Source organism: Canis lupus, chromosome 10, assembly GCF_048164855.1.
Source record: "Canis lupus baileyi chromosome 10, mCanLup2.hap1, whole genome shotgun sequence".
Lineage (NCBI taxonomy): Eukaryota > Metazoa > Chordata > Mammalia > Carnivora > Canidae > Canis > Canis lupus.
In genome coordinates, this window is record NC_132847.1 from 65147325 (window position 1) to 65169810 (window position 22486).

The window sequence follows — 22486 nt, forward strand, 5'->3', positions numbered from 1 at the left end:
TTTATTTTTTATTGGTGTTCAATTTGCCAACATACAGAATAACACCCAGTGCTCATCCCGTCAAGTGCCCCCCTCAGTGCCCGTCACCCATTGACCCCCACCCCCCTCCCTCCTCCCCTTCCACCACCCCTAGTTCGTTTCCCAGAGTTAGGAGTCTTTATTCATTTCTTGCAGCAAATTCCTAGAAGTGTAATCTCTGGGGGAAAAGGATATGTGAATTTCAAAGACTCGGTATTTAATTAGTGATTTCAATCCGCCACACCTTCCCGCAGTGAATGAGCCAGCTTCTGTTACCGACCTTCATCAGCACTGATCACTATCTTTTAAAAAGCTTTGTCAATCTGATAGACATAAAGCCGTATCTCATCATTGGGTTAATTGGAGTGTCCTTATCACTAGTGTGGTTCAACTCTTTCTCTTGTTTTCTAGATGAGGAAACTGAGGGTGAGTGACTTGCCCATACCACGGATCCCACGGATCGATCCAGTAGGCCGCAACGTTGGATGTAAGCCAGCCCACGCAGACTCCCTGGCCTGCTGACTCCCCCATGGGTGACACCGCTCCATCGCCCCGTTGATGCTGGGGAGAGTCCCCCTGACTTCTCTGTGTTGACTGGGTTTCCATTCCTTGAGGCCACACCGTCAGGAGCTGCTGCTGGCCTGCTATGTCAAAGCAAGAAGACACCCTTCCTGGTGAGGGGCAGCGGCTCCCTCAGCCTGTCAGAGGGACAGTTCATGCTGTGCTCAGGGTGGAGGCCACAGGTATGGCAAATGCTTAGGTGGCTGGTTTCTACTGAACTCCTGGAAAGAAAATGAGAGAAGGACCTGAACCCCATGTTCTTTAGAGAAAACAAGCCTGAGCTGGCAGCCCACAGCCAAATAAACCCTTGCTGCCTCGGGGCAGGCTCTGCAGCCTGGCACACAAGGAGGCCCTGAGAACCAGGCCCGGCCTACCTCCACCCCGGGATCCACACCACCGTCTGCCATGCCAGCGTCGTTTGCTCACACTCCGTGTTTTCCTAGCATCTGCCTGTGTCTTGTCCTCCCTTTCCTCATCCTCTTCTCTATTCCTTGTCCTTTTCAGAGGCCTCGATAGCACCAGCCTTGACTCTACCTAAAGTCCTCCCCTGGGGACAGGATTGGTTGTTTGATGTGTCCTCGAAGGGAACGTGTTTTACTCACCCCCGTGTGGTCCTGGTCCCACGTTCTCAAGGTGAATGGACTGAATGGGGGTTGAAAGTCCCACAGAGAATCTACAGGATTCCATTTGACATTGACTGCAGATTCCTTCATTCACCCAGCGTGTGTTCACGGAGGGGCCACAGCGAGCCAGACGCCGTTGGGCGCAGCCATAGAACAGACACTCCCTGTTCCAGCACGGAGGCTGTCAGCTTTCCAGCAGCTCTGCGTGTTGGCAGCTCTCAGCTGTGTCCCTCTGTGGGAATGTCCTCAGCTGAAAAGAGTGCCTAGCCCCAGCTTTCACTCCCTCTTTGAGGCAGCCTTTATCCAAGACAGGTCAATGGGAGGGTCTGGTCTCAATTTAAGACAACTCTGAAGGGTCGTCCTCAGCTCAGAGTCTCTATAGGACCAGCTGAGTCCTGTGTGGCTCCTGCTTTGCAGGTCAACTTCTCCATGTGTCCAGTCCTGCCCTCCCTGCTGTTGTACAGGGCTCGATCCCAAAGACTCTCCCCAGGAAACTTCTTACATGCGCATCTTCATTTCCAGGGATGCCACCTTGCTGGGGATCCTACCCTGTGACAGTAGTAAGCAAAACAGACATGATACCTGTCCTCACAGAGTTTTGAAGCTGGCCTAGTCATCAGACCTGCCTTTGTTTCTCCCCAAGGCCTATTCTAGAACATCCAGGCCCATTATAGGTGTGCTCATGGTGATGCTTGCCAGTGGTCCAAGCAAAAACCCTTGCAGCCATGCCATTCCCTGCAGCCATAATTAAGACAAGAACAGGACTGACTTGGCATCTTGTAATCATTCATATTTGTTCCATAAATCTGATATTGAGTGTCCTCTGTGTCCCAGGTCCCTGTGCCAAGGCCAGGGACAGAGATACGTAAGGTGTAGCTCTTGACTTTGAAGACCATCGTCTGGACAGGAAGATGGATAAGTAACCGGACAGTTGGGGACATAACCGGATCAAGGCCCCAGTGAAGTCCTGCAGAGCACTCTGGGAGCTCAGAGGACTTGGTAATGGCCGATTTAGGGGACCAGGGAAGGAATCCCAGAGAAGCAGAAGGAGGGGAGCAGGGTGAGGGTGGTGTTGATCAGATAAAGAAGGAGAAATGAATTTCAGATAGAAGAAATGTGTGCATCAAAGCACAACTAGGGGTGAGAGAATGAGCACATTCGTGTTCATTATTCACTAAGCTCCACAACACCCGAACAAGGTTGTCTGCAGGGATCCTTATCCCTATTTTATAGAGAAGCAGAGGCCCTGGGAGGATAACTAGCTTGTTATATACGGCTGCTGGACTTGAACCCGAGTCCTCTGGTATCAAATCGACGGCTCTGTTTATTGCCCTGGTCAGCAAATACGGAATTTTGTTTCCGTGGCCAGTATGGTGCCCGATGAGGATTAAAAGGCATGGAATATCAAGGCTCAACTCCAGATGTGCTTGCGTATAGCATAAACAACAACAACAACAGCAACGTGATAAGGTCATGGGACAAATGCTGGAATAAAGGTTCATGCAAATGCCCTGGGATCATGGCAGAGATAGGCCCCAGAGAAACGTGCTTAGCCCTGTTTAATATTTGGTACCAGTGATTTGGACAAAGACATATAAAGTCCGCTTATCACATCTGTGGCTGACATGCAGCTGGGAGGGATAGAAAAAATGATTGATGACAAAATCAAACTTCTAAATGATCTCAGTTGGCTGGAACGATGAGCCAAATCCAGTGAGATGGAGTGCAGCAGGGGTCCACGTGAGGGCCAGCATTTCCCTTCAAACAATCAATTGTGCGAGAATAGGAGGGAGCCCGGCCTGGCCCCCGGCCATAGGGGAGAGATGTAGGGACTTCCCCCGGCCTCAAGTCCAACTTACACCCAGTGTTTAAATTCAAAGTCTAACCAACTAGCACGCTCTCAAGTCTGTGTGAACATCATGGTCAGAGCGGTGGCTCACGTTTAGTGGGACAGCTCATGAATCAACTTTGAGGGTGGCCTGATTGGGGTGGGGGTCGGGGAGAGCATCTTCGGATGGAGGAGGAAGTTACTTACACACTTCTCCATTGAACGATGCTCCCCCTGCACCTACCACCTGGCTGGTCCTGGATAATACGGAATGTTGGTCTAGGACGCACTGGGACCTTGGCTGAAGGACTTGCACTTACATTCTGCTGTTCATCTGTTGTGTGACACTGGGAAAGTCACAGAACCCTGCTAGGCTTCAGTATCCTTCTAGAACGGGCACATCCATTGCAATTTCAAAGAGTCCTGTGAGTAACGAATGAGATCACGTATGTAGAATGCTAGACACAGGGCTTAGCCCGAAGGCGGTATTAAAAAATAATAGCACAAACTATTTACCATCCAGATAAATCCAGAGACATCTATCAACAGGCTGTAGGTCCCCAGGTCCTTTCGACTTAGGTTTAGAATCAGGCCTTCCGTCTTCAGGTAGGTTTCAGAAGGGATGATTTTTCTTTGTGTGATCATGCCTTTCTGTTGGAGGTGTGTGTCTGCGTATGGGTGCCTGCGTGTGTGTGTGTGTGTGCGTGTGTGTGTTGAAGTGCAGTAGAGTTCAAGACTGTGGAAGGACCCAGCTCTGGAATCCCTGGAGGCGTTACACAGGTGACAGAGACAGTCATCCACCTACCGAGTTGCTCCACAGCTCATCGGGTCCCGGAAGGCACTTGAATGAGGGTGGCAGGCAAAGCTGTCTTGGGCCCGATCTCCAAAATTCAATCCACTTTGATTCAAGTTGATCTTGGGGCCTCTGGGGTCTCAGTTTCCTCATCTGACAAATAAGAGGGTTAGATGAGCCGAGTGCTTCCCAGAGACGCACCCTGGGGAAGATGCTGCGTGCGTCGAGGTCAGCTCCAGGCCGCTCCCTCCTTAGCTACAGTCCGGCTGCCCCACGTTAGGCTACCATGGAGATGAAGCCCCCCTGGCTGTGAGCACCCAGGCAGGGAAAAAAAAAAAAAAAGTAATTCAGGCAGGTCCTTTCCGGCCAGGCCCACAGCCAGACTCCAGGGCCGCTGTGCGGAGGGCCCTTCCCCGCTCTGGGGGAAGCGGGCGAGGCTGCCTTCAGCTCAGGTGGTGATCCCGGGGTATTGCCCAGGGTATTGCAGATTGAGCGAAGTAGTGAGAGTGCACGCTTGCCATTTGTGTCGACGAGTCTCTTTGAAATTTTACTTCCGATGACAGTATTAATAATGAAGTGACAAAAACGAGTTGGAGACTCCAGCTCACTTTGTATTGCGGTATCGCACATGCAGACTTGCCTCGATTGACAGCGTCTGTCAAGAACAGTGTTAGCCACAGCATAAATAATTAGATGCAACTTTACACTGTGCTCTCATTTTAAAATTTTTAAAAAATGTCCTTTTTACATGACACTATGAGGTTGCCAATTTTCTTTTTTCTGCAAAAGATGGCTTTTCTTTCTGAGATTATCCTTTTCCCTTTTGAGGAGCTAGAGTGTGAAACTGTCATCCTTTTATGAGACGACATAGCAAGTGATGGAAGAGGTCTTTATTTTTATTTGAAATTGTTTTTTTATCGTATTGCTTGGAAGGATAAAAGGTTAATGACCTTGTGATTATTTCCCTCTCTAAAAAAACATTGGCCGGGTCCAGGAAAATACAAGAAAAAAAAAAAAGCCTAAAAACACATTAAAAAAGAATTTATGGATTATATCCCTAAAGGAAGGAGATAGATTTATAATCATTAAATAAAACACATGGTCGAGAGGGTTAATTTTGTGTCAACTTGCTTATGCCACAGGGTGCCCAGATGTTGGGTCGAACATCATGCTGGGTGTTTTGGGATGACGTTAACATTTAAATCAGTGGACTGAGGAAGGAAGATTGCCTGCCTGCCATGATACAGGTGGGCCTTGTTCAATCAGTTGAAGGCCCGTGGGACTAGAACGGAAAGGACCCTCCCCAGAGTAAGAGAGAATTCTTCTCGCCTGACTACCTTCACACTTGGATATTGGCCTTTTTGTTAACTTTGAACTTGGACTAAGCCATTGGCTCTTCTTGGGTCTTGAGCCTGCTAACCCTTCAGGCTACCGCTAACCAGCAGTTGTCCTGTTTCTTAGGACTTTGGGCTTGGAATAGAATCAAACCATCGGGTCCCCCTGGGTCTCCAGCTTGCTGGTTCACCCTGCTTGATCTTGGGACTTGTCAGTCTCCATGATTATGAGCGGAATTACATGAGTCAATTCTTTCTTATACACACACACACACACACACACACACACACACACACGTCTACAGAAGTATATATATACAAGTGTATATATGTGTACAAAGTTATTTATTTGTTTATTTATTTATTTATCCATATAGTCTATCCCTGACTCAAACCCAAAAATGTCATCAGAGGTCCCCAAATAGCTCATGGCAAATAAAAAGAGCAACTGCTCTCTCAATCTACTTCTTTGGGACCTTCTGCCTCCGTCACTTAAACCCCTCTGCTCCTTCCAGATAGAATGACCTCCTTCCCATCCCATCTTTATCTGTCAAAATCTTACATGTTCTTGGGGCACCTGGGGGGTTCAGTGGTTGAGCATCTGCCTTCAGCTCAGGTGGTGATCCCGGGGTCCTGGGATCGAGTCCCACATCGGGCTCCCCGTAGGGAGCCTGCTTCTCCCTCTGCCTGTGTCTCTGCCTCTCTCTCTCTGTCCCTCATGAATAAATGCATAAAATCTTGAGAAAAAAAAAGAGAAAACCTTACATGTTCTTGAAGGCCAATTTCAAATATCACTGCCAAAGGAAGCCTCTGTTTTGCTTCCCCTGACGGCACGCGATCTCTTAAGTCCACAGAGCCCTCGGCCATCCCTTCTTGGCCTCAGACTCTGCTTTACTGTGTGCTTATCAGTGCATTTCTGTCTCTTCCCTCCCCACTGGTGGACAGACAGCCGCTCCAGAGCAAGAACTGTCTTTCTCTCTTCCTCCTGGGGGAAGGCGGCTAATAAATATGGGACCAGTTGAATGGAATTGAAGAGTTCACCCTCGCTCCTCTGACTCAAACAACCCACACAAAATTGCTGGGTTGTAAATTTGCGCAGGAAATCTCAAAACATCAAATGTCATCTCCTACTTGCCATCTCCCCACTTTGGACTCAGGACAAGCCTGAAATGGCCCTGTCAGAATCGGTTTTCTTTGGCTGCAACCCCAAAAAGACCTGAGGTGTGAGTGGGAAGGAAAAAAATAAAGTCAGGTTTTTGAATCTGAAAAAAAAAAAAAAACAAAAAACAAAAACAAAAAAACAAAAAAAAAAAACAAAAAAAAAACAACCCATGAGAAGTGTTTGGGATAGATTTTTCTAAAGTTTGTGAGGAAGACATGTTCACCACCCCCCCCACTTTATTTACCCAGCAAGCTTCTTTCTGCAGGACAACCCACCATGGACACGCAGAACCTGGTGGCTACATAAGGCAGTGGCCTTGGCAACACGCTGATTATAGATGGATATGCGTACAGCTTAGCGTGGCATTCAAGGCTCCCTAACCTACAGTTACAATCCTCTTCCTCCTTCTCTTCAGCTCACTAAATTCAGCTGGTGCAGCCGAGCCAACATTTGCCGTATCCTGCACTGTACCAGGAAGCCAGGAAGCCTGGACTGAGAAGATTAAGTCCATCTCTTCCAGAGGATCAACACTAGATGGTTCTAAAGAAGGAGCGATGTTCATCAAACATGGAACAGAGGAAGTCAGGACTCCGAGCCACATTGCAGAAAACAGTGACACCAGCCAGAACTGGGCTTAATTGCTGTAGGTTCTGTAGATGGTGCTTGTAAAGATAGATTTCTATTTACTTTCTAGGGATTATAAAAAACATTTTTAAAAAGATCTAATTTATTTATTTGAGAGAGAGAGAGAGAAGCAGACTTCCCCCTTCCCTGAGCAGGAAACCCAATGTGGGGCTCGATCCCCGGACTCTGGAAATCATGACCTGAGCCGAAGGCAGATGCTTAACTGACTGAACCACCCAGGAGCCCCAATGACATTTTAAAAATTACATTTTTTTGGTTTGTTGTATAGTAACCTTATCCAAATTATTTAATCTTTTCAAGCCATGTTTATTCAACCTTAAGATGAATGTCAACATACATAGTAGCTTCTCAAAAAGTGTTTTGCATCAATAGTGGGTAAGAGTGCTCCACGGATTTCCAAATATTATTTGATTTCTACTGGTTTGTGTACACACGGTATAAAGCAGTGTTTGATAGGCTGTGTTCCTGTGGAGGGAAAAGAAGGGGTGCGCAGGCACCAGGACGTCTTCCAAGTCACATTCAGGAATCGCTTGGTGACCCCACATAGATCACTTTATTTTTCTATCCCTCCCTCATGCCTGACGTAGAAGACAAGGAATACTGTCTCTGCCTTCTATCTACCTCCTCCAAAGATAGAGAAGATGATTTAGAGTCCAGGACACAGTGAGTACCTTTGGGAAAATGGAAGGCAAGATTTTTTTGGTCAATTGCCCTCCCTCTCATTGCTATTCTTTGCCAAAGACAGTTTTTCATGACATGTTTGTATTCTTCAAGGCTGGTAAGACCTCCAGCTTGGAACACAAAAGTGCTTAACTGCGAGAATGACCTGGTCTCGACTTCAAACTTGGAGAAGCTTGACAAATACGTTGAGGACGAAAGATGCGTGTCTACCTCGGAAGTGAGTACAGGACTGGCGGACGGTTGTCGTGAGGAGAACCCTGGGGTCAGGACACCTGGGTTTGAATTCCTGTGCTGCTTTTCATCAGCTATTTGACAGAGAGGAGCAAATGAATTCACTTCTCTGGTTCTTACTTTTTTTTTTGTAGATAAAATAGCAATATTTTATCTATTTCTCCTAAGGTTTCGCATCCACACAGGCCCTCAGTATACTTAGTCTTGAAGCTCAGGCACTTAGAAGGTGACACTGTATGGAAGGCTACCGAAGCTCCGCACATCTCTGGTGCCCCATGGAGAGACATCTCTATCTTCTCTCTCTTCATTCGCTCCCGTGGTGATCTAGTGTTTCATGGTCTCCAATACCATCTACGTGTCTGTGATTGTCATCGACCTGGATACTCTGCACTTCCCCTTGGACGCCTAACAAGCTTCTCAAACTCAACCGGCTTCACCTACGATCATCCCCAACTCTGCACATGGCAGCTTCTTCCACTCACTTAGGCTCAAACCCTCAGAGTCTTTCTTGACTCCTCTCTCTCAAATCCACGTTCAAGCTCTCAGCAAATCCCAGAGGCTCTCTTCGTTTCCATGATACGTACCAGAGCCCGGCCCCTTCTCACCACCTCTAGGGTTGTCACTTTCTGATCCAACACACCATTTGCCTTCTTCGCCTGGATTCCTGCAACGGCTACCTGACCAGACTCTCTGCTTCTGTGCTTGCTCATATAGAAACTCTTCTCAACACAGCAGCTAGCGCCATCCTATCTTAAAAAAATAATAAGTCCAATCCTGTCACTCCTGTTCAAAACCTCCTCAAGATGCTCCACTTCTACAGAGTCAAGCCAAAGTGTTACCACAATCCCCACAACCCCCATACCTCTCTGACTTCTGGCTCCTTCCACTCCAGCTCCACTAGTCTCTGCCCCTCGGTACCCCGGGAGCGCTCCTGCTCACAGCCTTCACTCCAGTGGTTTCTTCTGCTTTCAATACCAGCTTCCCAAATAGTTCCATATCTCACTCTCTCACTTCCTTCAACTTTTGTTCGAATGTCACTTTCTCAACAAAGCCTTCCCTGACTATTTATTATTTATTTACTTAGATTACTTTTAAAGATTTTTATTTATTTATTTATGAGAGAGAGAGTGAAGAGTGAGTGAGGGAAAGGAAGGGAGCAGCAGATTCCCAGCTGGGCAGGGAGCCCGATGCAGGGCTTGATCCCAGGACCCAGAGACCATGCATGACCTGAGCCTAAGGCAGATGCTTAATCAACTGAGCCACCCAGGTGCACCTGCCTGACCACCCCATTTAAAACTATACCCCGATACCAGCTCCCCAATCCCCTTCCCTATTTTTTTGTATCCATAGCACTTTTGACCTTCCAACATTCTATATTCTACTTACAGCTCTCTGTGAGAGCAGATCATTTTATTTTTTTAATTCACTGATTTATTCCTCTGTAACCATGCCTGGTCCCTGGTAGGTACTTAGTAAATATTTGTTGAATGAATGAACAGCATATTCTATCCTATAAATAAGAATAAGGAGTATCAGTTCATGTACTCTTGAAAACAACCATCGGTTACATTATCTTCCATTTACAGATTAAAACACTGAAGCTCTGAGAGATTGAATAATTTACTTAAAGAGCGTGTATGGACAGATTAAATCAGGTCTCACGGTTTGCAAATCCATGCTCTTTCTATTATGTTATAAAACAGGATACATTTGAAAAGCACCCTAAAATTTATGCTTACAAATTTTCTTTTTAAATTTCTGGCCTTACCTCCTTGCATAATTCCTTCAGGTCCGGCATCTATCAGGACGTTTAGATAAGAAAGGATTCTGTGCCCCAGCACACATCCTACAGTGATCTGTACGTGTGTTGAGCCTTGGCTCTGTTCCCAGACAGAGTCTTCTCTGTCCCCTCTCACTGGGCCATCAGAGTGTAGAAAACCAGGCTGGGGAGGGCTGGTGTTTCATGCAAACGCTGACAAGTCCCTTGACTTCATGTCCTAGTGCCTGACACCTCCTCCCCCTGTCAGGCAGCCTTCTGTGTCTAGGCTTCTGAAACAACTTTTTCCTTCCTTCACACAGCTTTTGTCTTCCTGCTCTTAGCTTGACGTTGTGTCTGGCCACACGGGCCATGTTGGCTATTTTTACTGACAGCAGCCACCAGCGCATATGGTTCCTATTACCACAAACTGTTACCTTCATTGAAACCAGTTTGCAAATGAGTGGACTGCAGACAGCAGGGAGGTCAAGTCCACGTGGCCACTCACAGGACTCCTGGGATTGGCCTGGACAGGTATGTTGGTCTTCATGAATGTCCTTTAAAACCAAATTGGGTTGGACAAAATGCTGATTAATTACACAGATTTTATTTTTTTTCTTCTCCTTTTCCTCCATGCTCAATTTAGTAGGTTTTCAATGGGGTCAAATTTCAAAGACAGGCTGCTTTTTATAGAGAGACAAATTTGAGTTTTGTTTCTTTCCATTTCGGGAGCTTGCTCCGTGATGATATCTAGATGAGACGTGATCCATGTTAACCCCTCAGGGAGTGACGAACAATGCCACGCAGCTGTCAGTGCAGAGAATAGGAGCAGATGATGGGATGTGGTGGGTCCTAAACACCTCCTGCCTCTAGGCGGATGCTTAGACACTCGGAGCTTCAATGTTATGGATAACACTTCCCTCACTACGGAAAACACCTTAGAAGCCACAAAACGTTTTCAAACACAGCATCTTATTGGAGTCTCACAGCCTTGCTTCAAGACTGGCTTTTTCACTTCTCTCTTAGAGGTAACGGGACAGAAGCTTGGAGGGCCTCACTCACTCTCTCAAGTCTCCGTACCTAGTAAGGAATGTCAGCCTGGACCTCAGGCCTCAACACTACTGTTGCCTGAATGGCCTGAAACAAAACCAGGCAAGACTTGTTCAAAGACATCAGCTAGCAGCTTGCAGCAGGGCCTGATGGGGCATGTCTCATCGAAACTGGAAGCTGGCATTGAGACCCGGGCTCACGATGGCACTCTAAAGCTGCTGCCACTCCAGCTGGATGACACAAAATGGGTGTAAACAAAGGGCTTCTTCCTGCAGTGTAGAATGTCATCTTAGGAAGGTCCGGGAGCTATGGTAGTGCACTGCACGCAGGCCTGCCAGAGCGGCGGGGAGGTGAAAAGGAAAGCTCTGGAATTGGAATGAGTCTGGAGGCAGGGGTAAGTTATCACGAGACCTCTTCCAGACTGACCCGCTGTGATTTGGGACCTCCCAGTCAGGCCCTCCGAGGTCTTCTGGCCTCCGCTTTCCTTGCTTCCAGCTCCGCTGAGTTCTTTTAGACACACACAGCTTTTTCCCACTTCAGGGTCTTTTGGCATGATATTCTCTTTCTCTCTCTCTCTCTCTCTTTTTAAATATTTTTAAAATTTAAATTCAATTTGCCAACATACAGTATACACCCAGTGCTCATCCCATAGACATAGTATTCTCTTTACTTGAAACACTCATCCCCTGTTCTTTGCAAGTCAGTTTTCCACATAAATGTCCCCAGCTCAGAAAGTCTTTCCTTGGCCACTAAAATGGGTTGAATAGTGACTACCCCCCCACCTCTGAAAAAAATATATTCATGGGCCAACATCTGAAAACTTTCCTGTTTGGAAAAAGAAGGTCTTTGCAGATGCAATCAAGTTCAGGATCTTGAGACGACATCATCCTGTATTTTGGGCTCTAAATCCAATGACAGGCATCCTTAGTCTGTATAAGAAGAAGAGAGAATGTGGAGACAGGCAGAGAGGAGGCAGTGTGAAGACGGAGTTAGAGACCGGAGTTATGCAGGTCTGTGCCAAGGAATGGTAACAGCCACCAGAAGTCGTTGGAGGCAAGGAATGAGCACCCACCCCCACCCCCACCTGGGATCCCTCAGACAACACAGCCCTGCTGACACTTGTACTTCAGAAGTCTGGCCCTAGAACTCGGAGAATACATTTCTGTTCTTTTTAACCCACTAATATGTGGTCATTTGCTCCAGCAGCCCTACCTGTGGAATAAATAAGTTCTGACTTTTCTGGCTTCATGTCACTCCCTGTGTCCCTCTACACTTCATGGCTGTCACATCCCTCTCCCCACTGCCCCCTCCCTCTTCAGTTCCTCTACGCATGCAGCTTCCTCCATCCAGATGCTGCCAACCCCTTGTCTACCTGGCAAACTCTATCTAGTTCTTCAAGACCGACTCCAGAGCCTTCCAAGGGAAGCACGGCCTACTTTCCATCCCTGTGGCCCATTATTGCCTCTCTGCTGGAGCACATAAGGGAGCTCATGTGATGTCTGAGTACTTGGCTGACTTCCAAGTAGGTTCCAAGCTCTTAGGGCAGCCAGGACCAGGCCTCATTCCTGTCTGTCACCCAGGACCCGACACAGGGCCTCGCACTGTCAGGGTACTCCACGCCAGGGAGTTAAATACTGACTCTTTGCAGAAAATGGCTACTATAATCCACTTTTAAACATAGTATGTATGTATGTATGTATGTATGTATGTATGTATTTATTTATTTATTTATTTATTTATTTATTTATTTATTTATTTATTTATTTTTAGGGCAGTTTAGATTTACAGAAAAATTAAGAAGATCGAACAGAGTTTCCATATACCCTGCCCCCAGGTTCTCCCACTATGAATGTCTTAACATTGGTAGGGTACATACGCTACAATTAATGAGCCAATATTAACATACTATTATTAACTACACTCCATGTTTTATTCCAATTTCCTTAGTTTTTACTTTGTTTGTTGTCGTTGTTCCAAGGTCCCATCCAGGATACTGGCATTGCATTTTAGTGGTTGTGTTGCCTTAGGCCTCTCTTGGCTGTAACAGTTTCAGACTTTCTTTGTTTTCGATGACCTAGACAGTGTGGAGGGGTACCGGGCAGGTATTTTATAGAACATCCCCCTATCATTATGTAATGCATTTCTCGTGATTAGAGTGGGATGATGGGTTTTTAAGAGGAATCTCTCGCAGATGTAAAGTGCCACATCACATCATCACAGTGTAACAAGTGTGCATCTACTGACATGATTTAGGATGTTGATACTGACCTTGATCACCTCACAGAGGTCATATCTGTCAGGTTCTCCACTGCGAAGTTATTTTTCTGCCTTTTCCATACTCTGTACCCTGGCAGGAAATCACTACTAACAGCTACAATTCGTTCTTAAGCTGTAATTATGCTTTGATTTACTAAGTGGTGCTCTTGATAACATCCACCATTAATTAATTGTCCCAACCCTCTAAACAGGAAACTGATGGTCGGAGGGGTTAAATTATATTTCTAAGGTCATAGAGCTAGTAGGAATGGAGATGAATTCAGTTAGATTGGACTCCAAACGCCCTTTTTATACTGCTTCCCTAGAGTACTAATCAACTAAATCCTTAACATTGCTTTCCAAGTGTCCCAGGTCTTGCTTTGCTGAGAGTGAAACAGAAACCTGGATTGGGAGCAATAATTTACCATCTATACTGTCTTTGGAAGCAGCTTAACATGCATGCAGATTTATTCCATGTACCAATATGAATCTCTTCATGTGCCCCCAGTACCATGAGGAAAAGTCGCCAACTCATGTCTGCTCTGCGTAGAGCACCGCGGGCATGTCAGGCAATAGCTGTGGTGCTCTGGCTCAGGTATATAGCACACTCAGAGTTGAGAGGAGTGGGAGGGCAGAAAGGTTTTAGGATTGTTGTTAAGGCTATAGGGAAGAAATGCAATATAACATCGCAGAATACCAGCGTTTAAGGAACTTGGACGTCCAGCAAGCGGTAGTGACAAACACAGCTCGCTATTCAGGGAGATGTTGGCAGAGCTGGAACCAGAAGCAATGTCTTTGGCTTCACTCAGAACTCTTTTATTGGAGAAAAGTGGCCTCCAAGAAGCGAAATCATGGTTGATCATTTTGACACTCAGTAGGTTCCATAGGTAAGAACAGAGTCTAAGAAATGGGCTTTCCGTGACTGGGGAGCTATTGTCTTTACAGCACTCTGGTACCATTTGTGGGGCCGTGTTGGAACATAACTAATCCCTTATGAGCCTCATCTGTCCTCCATGAGTAAATCCTTAGCCTCTAGGTTAACTAGGACTAAAAGGTAAAGGGCCCATAATAGAGTATATAAAAAGATGGGAAACACTAAAGAAAGATGAGGAGATGCAATGATCCAAGATCTCTTATATCTTCCCTTCTGACCAGGTAAACATCTTGCTTTTCCCTGAGGCTATTTCCAGAGCTTGGATGAGGACCAGTGACAGGGTTGCAGGTCCACTGGTCTACATGACCACAAGCAGAAATCAGGTAACACAGGTTGGATCCTTTAACTTTTATAGGGTTTGTGGAATTACAACATCAAGGGCTACTATGATAAGTCAGGGGCATCTGAAACTGTTCAGAATAAATTCTTTTTAAGATATCTCTCTCCTATATCATCTCCTGTGTGTCTTCCAGTAAATTTGACATGATTGTCTTCATTTTAAAGAGGAATAAATGAAAGCTTAAAGAAGTTAAGTCTCTTAGTTGAGGCTATGAAGCTAAAACTGGATTCAAGATTTCAATCCTGATATTTTGACAATTTGATGGTAATCATCTTGGTCTCTTATTTCTGTTTGTAACATACACCAATTGATTCTAAATATCCTATAATGCATTCTAAGTCCAGATATTCCAATCAGTAACAACTAAAGAGGCAGTTTTGGAAGATGGATGACATATTCTATTTCCAAAAATTGAAAAATAAAAGGGGGGTAGGGAGCTGAGGGATTTGGGGTGGATCTTAAGGGATCTTATTGCTCCAGGGAATGCTAAAGATGCCAAATGCACTAGGGAACTGGCTGAGGTGGAAGCAGAAAAGAATATGGTATAAATAAAGCTACTAAAAGAGCTGAAGTGAGTTTTAAGATGGGGGATGGAGTGGGGAGGGGGTCTGATTCATTTCTACTAGCCTAACAGTGCCCTGCAGTGAGCCTGACACATGTAGACTTCAGACTAGTGCTAGTTGAAAGGCAGAAAGAAAGAAAGAAAGAAAGAAAGAAAGAAAGAAAGAAAGAAAGAAAGAAAGGAAAAAGAAACAACAAAGAAAGACAATTGATGAGATAGGTTGAAACAGTCATTAGTTTACCTTCTTGGGACTTTCCTTTTTGGGACATATTTCAAACAAAGTTTTTTCAAGTGTAAATGTAAGGGCTAATTACACAGAAGGAATCTCAAGCAGTAACAATGATGGAGAGACACAAAGGGTGACTAGCTTGGTGGGGCTAAGAGTGGGTGGGGAACTTCTTTTGATAATGGATCAAATGGATACAGAAGAAAGACAATGACACTGTGACAGTCAAGTTGTGGGGACAATGAATGAACAAGCAGCGTCTTGAAGAAAAACCTGTAAGACTAGAGAGACAGATAGAGATAATACCAAAAAAAGTGCAAATAATTGTTTAAAAGTCTAAACTCCAAGCAATAATCTAACTTCAAAGTGAGAAACCAAAGAATAGAGAGAAGTGGACAAGGGTTTTTCAGGAAGAAGCATTTCCCTCCCCATCCTGGGAGGTTGCGGGGCAGGCACTGAGTCCAGGAGGGCTATCCTCAGAAAACGCTCCATGCTCACTAAAGGGAAGGTGTTGAATATGAGGAAAATGAGGGCAGTTTCCAGATGACAGGCAGGCACATTCTATCAGCCAGTGAATGAAGCTCTTCACCCTCCCCTTCTCAAGATTTCTTTTTGTTTAAAAACAAACGAAATGAGCTTTCCTAATATACTATTTCTGGTCATAGACATAGCAGCAGACTTTGCTCATCTGCCCCCGCTCTGATCATCTCTCCAGGGCTGGGGAGTCAAGAATGAAGGGGTGTCGAGGGGAAGGGGCTGAGGTTCTTTGGAGAACACCGATGGAGAGACACCGGTAAGGAAAACCAGCTTACCATGTGCTGGGCGGTGCGCGATGCATTTTCACATGGTTCATTTCATTTCCTCCAGACCATTGCCCTGTGACATGGCTGCACATATTTTTCCTGTTTTAGTATTGAAGAAACTAATTAAGTAATTCATCCAAGATCATACCACTTGTTGGTGATGGGGCAAAGATTCGACTCCAGGTTCTATGTTCATAATTGTGGTGGTGACTGCAACCCTCGGGCCCTCCCTGAGCCTCAGTATAATTTTGACTGAGGTCAGTGAGGCATGCATCACTTTGGAAATAAAAATCACCCAAACAAGAGAGATCAAACAACAGCAACAGCAACAACAACAACAACAAAAACCTGGAGAATGAAATGCCTGACACATTGCTGTGCATATAGTGGTTTTAAATGAGTGCTTCCCTGGGGTGCCTGGGTGGCATAGTCCGTTAAGGGTCATACTCCTGGTTTCAGCCCAGGTCGTGATCTCAGGGTCATGAGATCGAGCCCCGTGTCAGGCTCTGTGCTCAGCATGGGGTCTGCTTAAGACTCTCTCTCCCTCTGCCCCTCCTCTGATGCCCACACTCTCTCACGCTCTCTCAAAATAAAGAAATAAATCTTTCAATCAATGCTTCCCCTCCCTTGGCCTCCATCCCATACACTGTGCCCCAATATGACCACTCCCTTTGACAAATGGAGGGGTAGACTTAATGGGTGTTGTTTTGTTACATTCCCTTAGTGTGGATGGAGGCCAGCATTCCAGTGTCCATTATGCGGACAAACAAGGAGAGCTGTCTGAGACAAGGGTACTGGCCTGGCGGATGTGACCTCAGGTCCGTGGTAGGGTGCAAGCATAGGCCACCTGCACACTTAATTCTTGTTCTGTGTCAGTTAGTCTTTACTGCCTGAAGACACTTCCAAAGATATGTGATTTAATAAATGGACTAGTAATTTTACCTCCAAGACGAGTTGCTCCATTACATAATTCTCATAGCACAGGATTACTTATGAGTAAGACTGGAGCACCTGTGGGACACTAGACTTCGATGTACAGAATGTATCCATGGTAAATCGAATGAAAAAGGAAGTAGCAGTAAAACTGGATAAGTGAGGTAAGTAGCTGGTAGAGCAGAAGTCAAAGTATTTGCTAGGGTTTTACATATAGTAGGTGATGAAAAAAGATGTTAGGGACCACAAGAAAGAGGAGCAAATTATCAGTGTTCACCCTCCTATTCTCTTTTCTTTTCTTCATCCTATTAAAGGCAATTGTTTTCCCACTTATATCAGGCAGTTCAGCTACAGGAAACTGAGACATTGAAACATAGTGGCTTAAATATTCAGAGGGTGACTTTCTCACATCTGTTAAGTCTGGCTTCTGGAATTGGTTCAATGCTTCACCAATGTCAAGACCAGGAGTCACACAATTCCTTCAGCCTTTAATTCATTCTGAGCACCCCATAGTCAAAAAATAGCTGCCACAGCTCCAGGTATCACATGGTTTTTTTCAAGACAAAGAGAAGGGGGGAGGGACTGCGTAGACCACATATACCCTTTTTATCAGAAACACTAGTGTTTAACCACAAGCTGAAAGCAATATTAACAGAGATTGACTTATAATATGATCCACTGTAGAATCAAGTAACTGGAAACAAATTTTATGGCTAAAGAGAAAGGGACTGCTTAGGCATATGCTGTTATATCTTTACAATAGAAAATTAGGCAGACAATAAAATATTTTTAAAGAAATTGGAGATTTCTTAATGATATTGAAAAATGCTCATTTCAAGTTTTAAGTGAAAAAAGCAGAATTCAAGCTGTATGGTTGCAATTACAATATTTAAACATAGGTATACAGAAAGAGGATTGAAAGCGACTCTTCCAGGGTTATCAGAGTTTTTCCTTTTCTTTCTTTCTCTATACTTTGTCTCTCTGATATCTTCCCCAATGAACAGGTTTAGTAACCAGGAATTATATAATTAAAAAAGAGCTCACCCCTGCCAGATCTCCACCTTTTCCACTCCTTGATTCCCACTCCCCTCCTGCCAATAAACACTCACTCCCATGTCTAGTTCTCAACCCTTGACCTACACAGAGAGCTTCAGATTGTCAACTGCTAGAGCAAGTCAGATCATTCAATCCCCAGGCTGACTTTGGTAGGGCTGCCATATGTCCCAATTTTTACCTGCTGTATAGGTGTAATTATTAATAGACAATTCAACCTTTTCCTTTCAGAAATATCCAATGTGGATGGTAAATTATATGCTCTCCTTGAATTTGAAGGATGAATAGTGACTCTGAATGAAGCCAGGGATGTAAATAGACCGTCAAGGCATTCCATTTTGCTAAGGTCACAGAACCCACTAGGTGCCATGGGACATTCAACAAAGCAAAGAGCCTTGGAGGGATGGAGATGTAGCTTCGAATTTGAACTCCATCTCTGACAAGCTGCCTAACCAGTGGATCTCCAAACTTTGGTGTCCTTTCCTACAAACTGAGCACTGTAACACCCACGTCACTGAACCATGACCTGAAGTAAGTGAGAGAGTCCATCCAAAGTGCCAGAGGGTCTGGCCTTCTGCCTGGCAAGCAGAAGCCAGCTACCACCCCCACTCTTATCATAACCACTCTGAGGTCAGTAACCTCAAGTGAATCCCAGGGATCCCCTAGGCTCTCCTTGGTGCAGAAATGGCAAGGAGGTATCCTGGAATCAATGTCAGGGTGATTCAGAGAAGTGGTGAAGGGCATAATCATATCTGATTTATATGCATGAACATGCAGGGAAGAATGTGAGAGAATTAGTGACAGGAACTAAAAAGGCTTTAAAAAACACGAATGTCACTTCCATCAGTTGACAATTTTCCAACCATGTTGGCTATCTGCTAGGGGATTCCGATATGCTCTTGATGTCTATTTGAGACTGTCCTTCTGGGAAAGGCCCGGGGGACATTCAGTGGGCCACTAAGAAGCTCTGTGTAAAGGGATGCCCCATCACAAACCTGGAGGAGCAGAATAAAAAGCTTGTGTGGACCCATCCTGGGTTTAGCCTTTGGACCTGAAACTCTGGCACTCCTTTCCCTGGGAAGGAATTAAATAATTTTTGAGCAATAATGCAAAGAGAAGAACAGCATTGTATCCAACTTCTGACATCTTCTCCTTGGTTGTCATAAAGTCAAGAGTCTTAGAAGCCAGGTTTTGTTGGGAAGAGAACCAAAACAACTTCAAAATTCCCAAAGCTCCCTTATTATCAAGAGCCACTTTGAGTGTGTTACCCTGAGCAACTTGGAAGGTGAGGTGGGATAGATTCCTGGAAACACAAAGAGAAAAAAGGGATGATTCCATTGAAGGGCTCATGGAGTAGAAATAAGAACAAGATCTCCAAGTCAGTGTCCTTACTACCACCGTCATTTGAGGGAGTCAACACTGGGGGGGAAGGATAGAATATTTCAGTAGAAGAGAATCAGAACATTGCCTTGCTTCCTTGATAATCTTGGGAACAGCTGATAGTAACATTGACAGCAACGAGAAGAGCTTATACTGTGGGCGTATCACGAGGGCCAGGTGGTGGTCTAAGTCCACTCCATACCCGATCCATTGAACTCTCACAGCGACCTTCTGGGGCAAGGACTAGCACTGGCCCTGTTTCAGAGATGAGGCCATGAAAGCACAGAATTTCAAATACATTGTCCAAGGCCATTGGCTAGAAAGTGACCAAGCTTGGTTTCAAGCACAGGAAGGATGATCCAGAGTTCATGCTTCAAGCCTCAAGCCACCGCTGCTTCTTGGTTGTGACATGAGATCATATGTCTTCGGGGCTTGTTATGAGCCAAATTCTGTTTTAAGTGTATTACAAATATTATCTCATATGACACCCCAAAACCATATGACATGGGTGCCATTGTCATCCCCCTCTACGCGTGGAACAGAGACCGAGGGAAGCTTTAAAACTTTCACAAAATCATACAGCCAGCAAGTGTCCCAGAAGGATTTGAACCCAGACTGGATTTGGATCTGGATCCCTGCTGATGTAGCAGAGCCTCACGAGTCTGCAGTGCCAGGGAGAGCGGACATGGGACGACCCTGGGCTCTAATGAACCAGAGAAGCGGCCCTGGGGAGGACTTGGTCCTCTAGCTCGAAGACAGCACTTACCCACATTTCCCTGCTCCATCACCATCAAGACTCACCTGGACTTACAAAGGCTAGAGCTAAGCTCCTGCCACTTCCCCCCTCTCTTCTCTCTCCATCATCATCACAACATAACTGGAGTAATAGAAGGAGAACACTCATGCCCCATCACCTTCTCTTCTCTGTCTTCACCAAGGTTCCCCAGGATTAACAGAAAAGCCTCCCTAATGACTTGTCTGTGGTCCCTCCCCACCATAGCCAATCCCTCCTGTGTCACTTGAGACAGCTCAAGCTGACAAACCTTCAATGGTTCGCCTTGGCTATGGTAGCACTGTCCAATGGAACTTTCTGTGATGATAGAAATGGTCTATATCTGCCCTGCCCAATATAATGGCCACTAGACACAGGTGACTGTTGAGCACTTGAAATATTATGACCTGTGCCACCAAGGAGCTGAATTTTTAATTTTATTTGATACAAATTTATTTAAATAGCCTCGTGTGGCTAATAACTAAAGGTGGGCTAGAGGGTGAAGCCCACGTCTTTAGATTGACCCTTTCTGACCTGGGCACTGCCTTCTCATTTAGCCCAGAGTGTTCTTGCCACCCGTCCTTCCCCTGCAGCTGTTTGTAGGGTCTTGATCCAGCGGAGCTATTTTGTGCCTTCATGCTTTCGCACGGCGCTGGGGCTAGTGCAACACAAGCAAGCTGCTCGCTCTCACTGCCATGCAGTGCTTTCCCTTCTCCATCAGTCCCCACTCGGTCTTCAAGCCCCACCTCAAACGTCTCTTCCACCGGAAAGCCTTTCCCAGCATCCCCAGCCAGAACTGGGTCTCTTCCCATCCATGTCACCAAAGCTTACACAACACTTGGCCATCTTTCTTCTGACCCTGAGCACCCCCTGCCTATTTGCCCAGCTGCCTCTCCCCCGGCCCGTCAGTTCTGAGACACCCTGGGACCACGAGTCATTCACCTCTACAGCATCGAGTCCTGGCCAGAGGAGGGGCTCATTCAGTGAACGTACATTCAATTATCGAAATGAATTTTTATGGCACTGGAGGTCTTCCACCCATCAGACCTGATCCACAGTGACAGCTGCCCCTACAATTCTCAGATGTGATCTTCTTGCATGCTCTTCTAAGTCTAGCTAGACTTCTCCCCCGAAAACCACCCCGTCCTCCCAGTCCCTGGCCTCTCCACCACACATCTGGCCACCTTCTCTCCCCTCCCTGCCGCAACATGTCCTTGCTCTGTTGGCCTCTGCCAGACTTTGGACTCTGGCCCACCCCCTCTTACCTCCAGTGGAATTGGATGCCGTTGGTCTTGGCAACAACCTGGAGGCTATACTTGTTCCTGTACCAGCGCTAATTAGTTACTGAACAAACAGCAAGAGAGCCTCAGGATAGGCCCGCGTGCAGGACTTTCAGACTGGGTGGAAAATGTCAAGATGTAATGAAACTTCTGCTCTGAATCACGTCTGGAGAATGAAATGTTAGAGAGAGCCAAGTCCTGCAACACATGAGAAAAATAGGAGAATGGGGCACAGTTCTCGGAGTTTCAAGGCTTCTGGAACATGGTTGGGAGGGGGTGGAAATTCATGTGGCCCGGCAGAGCCAGGTTGCTGCTTTGCTGAGCTTTCCCTTGCTCTGGGTTCTGCTGCACAAACCCCTGGTGTTGACTGAGGTTTTGTGCCTGTGGATGGTTCAAAAGAGGCAAAAGGGGTGAAGATTCCTTTAAAATGTGGAACACCTAATATGGGACAGGAAGTTACAGCCACACGGGTTGCTTGGTGTCAGGGCTCATCTCCAACACCCTCGCTTATAATCAGAGGAATCGCAGCCCAGAGAGGGGAGGGGACTTTTCTGAGAGCACAGAGCAGTCAGTGGCAAGGGATTCTGGGCCTTGAAGCCAGGTTCCTTGGCTCCTAGGCAAGTGCTCTTTCTGCCGAAGCTCCAAGGAAGGATGTGGGCTCGGGAAACACAGGCTGACTTTCTTTTTACACCGTGTCCCCTTCCTTTCTTACAAGTGTCCCCAGCAGAGAGAAGAGCTGAAGCATCCGCTCTCGGCTCTGATGTCGCCACACCTTGGTGGTGGTGGTGGTGGCGGCGGTGGTGGTGACTGCGATGGGCTCAGAAGCTGGGGGCCAATGACCTCGGGGCAAGTCCAGGTACGTCCACTTGTCTGCTCCTGCCTGGGTACGTGCTTTGGCTTTCTGGACTTCAGCTTTCCATCTGTGGAGTGGGGAGGTACAGCTGACCTCAGGGACAGTTCCCGGGGAGTAAATGAGATCATGGTTGTTAGGTACCTAATTCATCAGGCCTGTTTATCACACTGAGCAGCTGCCCCGCGTCCAGAGGGCCGCAGGCCTCAGGCGACCAGCTGGTAGAGGCAGGTGGGGGTGGGGATCCCGCCCTGCTCTCCAACCCCAGGGGTCCTCCCCACCCCCACCTCACCCCCTGTACCCCTGCTGCAGCCCCCCTTTCCCGCTGGCTCTGCGGCTCCCCCTCCCCATCTCCCCAAGCATCTGGAGCAGCTGACTCAAGCACCAATGAGATAATGTTTTTATTTGCTCTGTT

The 22486-nt window shown here is 46.3% G+C and overlaps 3 long non-coding RNA genes across 10 annotated transcripts in view; 2 read left to right on the forward strand and 1 right to left on the reverse strand.

The window, feature by feature from the left end:
- The window catches only part of LOC140641829 (uncharacterized), a 54536-nt gene extending 49206 nt beyond the window's left edge, over positions 1 to 5330 (forward strand). The window contains exons 8-9 of one of the 2 annotated variants that reach the window (XR_012038425.1): positions 430 to 761; positions 1084 to 5330. This is a non-coding gene — a long non-coding RNA (uncharacterized lncRNA). The other variant, XR_012038424.1, reaches the window with a different exon arrangement.
- LOC140641831 (uncharacterized) lies at positions 123 to 21487 on the reverse strand. Its single transcript, XR_012038435.1, has 4 exons — positions 21207 to 21487; positions 3547 to 4478; positions 3351 to 3453; positions 123 to 800 (listed from the first exon to the last, which is right to left on the reverse strand). It is a non-coding gene; the product is annotated as an uncharacterized lncRNA (long non-coding RNA).
- Positions 18032 to 22486, forward strand: part of LOC140641830 (uncharacterized) — a 35207-nt gene continuing 30752 nt past the window's right edge. For 6 of the 7 annotated variants that reach the window (XR_012038431.1, XR_012038432.1, XR_012038428.1 and 3 more), the window contains exon 1: positions 21161 to 22077. This is a non-coding gene — a long non-coding RNA (uncharacterized lncRNA). Of the gene's footprint in view, positions 18321 to 21160; positions 22078 to 22486 lie in introns of those variants that run through there. The other variant, XR_012038430.1, reaches the window with a different exon arrangement.